Below are 5,576 nucleotides of genomic sequence, written 5' to 3' on the forward strand. Positions count from 1 at the left end.
TGGAATTGTCTTGTTAATTTTATTTTTGGCTGTTCATTGATAATCCACTGCCGTCAAGTCAGATTCTGATTCATAGTTACCCTGTATAGGGTTTCCAAGACTGCAAACGTTTATGGGATCACACAGTCTCTTCTTTCACCTGAAGAGCTTCTGGTGGGTTTGAACTGCTGACCATTCTGTTAGCAGCCCAACACCTGACCCACAGCATAGTGTATAGAAATACAATTGAGTTTTGTGTATTTATCTTGTATCTTATAACCTTGCTGAGTTTATTTATTAGTTCTAATAGATTGTTAAAGGATTCCACTGGAATGTGCATAATTTTTTCATGTGGCTATTTGTCTTCCTCATAGCAGGGCAACTGGATTCCGTGTGTGTGCCAAGGCAAAATACACACTGTCAGTGTCTTAAGGCCCTAATGCAAAATCTGGCACAGTATCACTTACACCATATATCATGAGTTTAGAGTCAATGCCTCCTGAAAATATGTATTGTAAATCCTAACTACATCTCTGGTTACAATCACATTCGGGAATGGGCTGTCTTCATTATGTAATTGAGGCCGGTTTAGTGTAAGAATGTGTTTTGAATCAATCGCTTCTGAGATATGAAAGAGATTAAATAAACAAGAAAGCCAGCAAACGGAGACGGGGAGACTATTAAGTCACATGCAGATCTCCAAAGAACCAGGAAATAAGCTGAAGAAACAAAAGACCTTTACCTGGAGCCAAAAGGGAGAAAAAGACTTCCTCTAGAGCCAGTAGCATAGTGGTTATGAATCGGGCTGCGAACCGCAATGTCAGCAGTTTGAAACTACCAGCTGTTCCGTGGGAGAAAGATGAGGCTTTCTGCTTCCATAAAGATTTACAGCCTCGGAAACCCTGTACAGGGTCTCTATGAGTCGGAACCGACTCCAAGGCACACAGCCACTAGAGCCAGTACCCTGAATTCAGACTTCGAGCCTCTTAACCTATGAATAAACCAATTTCTGTTTGTTAAAGCCATCTGCTTGTGGTATTGCTGTCATAGCAATATTGTGTGGCCCTGCAGGTTAATGTGCCAGACTGCAAAGCCATTTGAACTGCAAGGTCAGTGGTTCAAGCACACCAGCTGCTCCTCGGAAACCCTATACAGAGTCACTATGGGTCAGAACTGACTCCATGGCACCTAACAACAACAACAAAGGCAGTTTAAGGAAGCATAGGTGTCACATCCCAGTGGGAGGGGTATTAAAGATTTTGGGGTCATGTTTTGGGTCACTGATTCATCTAATTAGTATATATGTAAATGTACCAGTGTGGCACCTTGAATTTGCTTGACACGTTTTTTTTTCTATCCCAAATCATCTTAATTCCCACTAAATAATTAGGTTGCTCTTGTTGTTAGGTGCTGTTGAGTCAGTTCTGACTCATAGCAACCCTGTATAGGGTTTCCAAGGAGCAGCTGGTGAGCTTGAACCATGGACTTTGTGGTTTAAATGAACTTTCTGTCCAGTGCTTTATCCTACAACATGAAAATAAGGTATACAGGACTCTTCCATTTTGGAAGAAGTGCAGTCAGAGTGTTCCTTAGAGGCCAAGATGGCCAAACTTAGTCTCTCATACTTTGGACATAGTGTCAGGAGGGAACAGTCGCTGGAGAAGGATATCATGTTTGAAAAGGTGGAGGGTCAGAGATAAAGAGGAAGACCCCCAAAGAGATGGATTGGCCAGGTGGCAGCATTGATGAACTTAAGTGTGGCAACAGTAGTGAGGTTGGCTCAGGATTGGACATTGTTTCGTTCTGCTGTGCATAAGGTCGCTATGAGTCAGTGCCAACTCGATGGCACCTAACAACAACAACAACAATGTCAGAATTGGTTAGTATTAGCATGTGTTAGATTTAAAACGAGTATCTCAGATGTAGGAACAGATGATCCCAGGACCATCACAGAAGAAGAAACTGAGTGGAGTGTGAGATCCCTTCCTAGGAAAGCAGTGGCAGCAGAGGTGAAGCAGAGGCATCAGCTTGGAGAGACAGAGTAGCCGTGGGCTTCATAATTCTCGGACCAAGTAAAGCTTAGTGCCTATGGCAGGAAGCTGGCTTGCAGAATACACCCTTTGGACATTTACAGATTAGCTAAAAGAACTTTCTAACAGTTGCCCCAGCGGGGTAGAGGCAAAAGAGGCCACATGGCTGAGAAGCTGAACACAAGAGCTAAGCCTACCTGCAGTATGGTGGAGACGATGTGTTCCCGACTGGAGAACTACCACATCCTTAAAGTTTCTAATCCTGATTTGTACCCCGTTCACTTCCCTAATAATCCCCATAACAGTGAGTATTGCTGAGTTCTGTGTGGCTATTGCAATGGATCTCAAACAACGATGTGAAGCAGAGAGTGCTGTGGGAAGGTTGGTTGATGTTAGAATAGGGTAAAGAAGGTTGTAAGGTGGAGGCATGTCTGACCTATACTTTATAAGATTTGATCTTGGGCTGATACTGAGTTTGATTCTCCTACCTCTTTGTGAAGCCAGAGGAAGTCAGACATGGTTTCAACATGGGTTTTGCAATCAATAGATAATACAGATTCTTCCCTCTTGTAGACACAAAAAGTAAAAGTAAATATATTTACAATGTAATTTTAGTTGATGATGGTGGTGGTGGTGTGCTGTGGAATCGGTTCCAACTCATAGTGACCCGGTAGAGGGTTTCTGAGGTTGTAAACCTTCACAGGAGCAGAAAGCCTCATCTTTCTCCTGCAGAACTGCTGGTTGTTTTGAACTGCTGACCCTGAGGTTAGCAGCCCGACTCATAACCACTAAGCTACCAGAGCCCCTTTCAGTTGGTGATAAGGCGATAAAAAAAGCAAATAATATCAGAGTCAGGAGATTGATCCTGAGCTTGGCAACTTTAGATACAGTAACCAGCAAGTGTTTCATTGATGAGATCTCATTTAACAAGTCGCCTGAATTAACATTTGTGAGATTTAGGGGTGGTTCATCTCTGGTAGCGTAGTGGTTACGAATTGGGCTGCGAACCTTAAGATCAGCGGTTCGAAACTACCAGCTGCACCGCGGGAGAAACATGAGGCTTTCTACTCCCATAAAGATTTACACCCTCGGAAACCCTATATAGGGTTGCTATGGGTCGGAACCGACTCGATGGCACATAACAACAACAACAACATGTTAGGAAGAAGAGACAGAAACCAAAAATATTCTGAGAAGAAAATGAACTTTTGCATGTCTGTGGAGAAGCTAGAAGGTATTTGAGGCTATCTTAGCAAGTAAAATTGTGAGTGGAAGGAAAGGAAGTCAGTCTTGGTGTGGTGCGGTAGGATAAGCACTGGACTCTTACTTCAAGGTCAGCAGTTCAAATCCACCATCTGTTACTCAGAAACCCTATAGCGGCTCGAAATGAGGTGGCACTTAAAAAACAATCATATAATACCTTAAAGGTTGTTTACAATATTTCAGATTTTATTCTAAATGCTGCGGGTGACATAGGGGAGATTTGTGTAAACAAGGTTGTTGTTGTTAGTTGGCATTAAGTCATGTGACCTTATGTAGAGCAGAGCATAATGCTGCCTGGTTCTGTGGCATCTTCTTGGTCATAATGGTATGTTTGAGCCATGAAGTAGACAAGTGTCAATGTAGCTCTGAGCGATTCTCTCATTGTCCCGCATCCTCTAATTTACCAAACATGATGCCTCTTTTTATGTCTTGGTCTTTCCTGATGATGTGTCCAAAGTAGGTGAGCTGCACCGCTACTATCCTTGCTTGCAATGGGCCTTCTGGTGGTATTTCTTCTAAGACAGCTTTGTTCATTCTTCTGAAATATTTCTTTTTTTGTTTGAATGCCAATGTATAGCAACATTGCAAAAGCGTTATAGGTTTTCTACATTTTTTTTTAAAGTTTTTATTGTGAATTGAATGATTAGTTTACATGGGGGATCATCAGTTTTACACTCATCATTCATTGCAGTGATTACCATCTCCTCTGTGCATCATGATTTAACAGTATTTGCTTCTATTCCCTTTGCTTTTTGTTTTTGTTTTTATCAGGGTAGGGAGCAGGGTTACACAAAAACTCTCAGGAATATATAATCATTTAAACAACCAAAGGAAACATTCTACAAGCCTGCCTCCTGGACACCAGCATCTGGCTGCCAGCACACAGCCTTTCTCTTTCCATGAATCTAGAGTCCTCAGCTGCTCTCTCTCTCCATACTCTCATCTCTGCCTCCATCAATGGTGTCGCTGCTTCTCTCGATAGGGTCCTGTATTTCACTGTTGCCTTTCTCCTTTGATGGTCCCAGGGTTCTCCATTCCTGGATTGTAAGATTAACTACTCCCCTCTTTTTGTTACAAAACCTCTACCTTTACAGTTGTGACAGTCACGATTAGTCATTGTAACAATTACCCACTATTGAATCCTCAGAATCTTATCCCCATCTCCTTTCACTAGACCCATCTAGACAAAATTCAAACTATTCAATGGGGTTCTACCTTACCCCTCACACTCTGAAACAAACTTCCTCTTGTAAAACTTGTAAGACAGTCACTTAGTGCCTTTATTGCCCCCTCATTTTAGGTAGCCAATGTCTGAGTTGCCCATCCCTCTCTACCCTGTATACAGAGGGGATAGGATTGACACTTGATGTGAAGACTCCTTCCCTCCCAATTGGGATTTTGAGCTACTACATCCATAAATATATGTCAAGTTCATCAGATTGTAGCAAATTACACTCGCTCCCTTTATCAAAAATTTAAAAGCTCACTAGAAATGTTCTTGTGTGAATTGACTACAGAATAGCAAGATTGAAAGTAGAAAGTACATTAGAAGTCAAGAGATGAAGGGAGCTGAGGTTTAGCTGGTAACAATGGAGTTGGGGAACAGCAGAGGGATTCGGAATAAGCTTTCAGGAGTAAGTTTTTATCCATAGGACTCACCACTGAGATTAATGTGAATTGAGTCCAGTTAAGTAAGGACTATTCTTTGCAGTTTTGTAAACGTCTGTAAAAGGTTCATTGATGCCCTTTACATAGATGATAAAGGAAGGCAGGTAGATAGAAGTATAATTTAAGAATTTTTTAATATGTTGTTTGAGCTGCTTACTAGACATCCAGATACCAAAAAGCTAATCAGATATATGAAAACAAAGTTTGAGGAAGAAGCAAAACTAAATACTACACTACAAATTAAGGAGTCCTCCTCTGGTAGCGTAGTGGTTACGAATCGGGCTGTGAACAGCAAGGTCAGCAGTTCGAAACTACCAGATACTCCGCGGGAGAACGATGAGGCGCTCTGCTCCAGTAAAGATTAACAGCCTCGGAAACCTTGTGCAGGGTCGCTATGAGTCAGAATTGACTCCAAGGCACATAATAACAACAACAACAACATATAAATGGAGTCCTGGTGTGGCGCTAATTCGTCAGACTGCAAAATCGTTTGAACTGCAAGGATGGTGGTTCAAGCTCACCAGCCGCTCCTCGGAAACCCTATACAGGGTAGCTATGGGTCAGAACCGACTCGACAGTACTTAACAACAACAACATATAAATGGAGTCTTGGTGTGGCGCTGTGGGTTAATGCAC

General features: G+C 42.1%; 1 pseudogene; it reads left to right on the top strand.

Moving 5' to 3' along the window:
- Positions 1-2,171: 2,171 nt before the first annotated feature.
- Positions 2,172-5,576, top strand: part of LOC102816046 — a 168,469-nt pseudogene continuing 165,064 nt past the window's right edge.

Source organism: Chrysochloris asiatica, unplaced genomic scaffold (assembly GCF_000296735.1).
Source record: "Chrysochloris asiatica unplaced genomic scaffold, ChrAsi1.0 scaffold00022, whole genome shotgun sequence".
Taxonomy (NCBI): Eukaryota; Metazoa; Chordata; class Mammalia; order Afrosoricida; family Chrysochloridae; genus Chrysochloris; species Chrysochloris asiatica.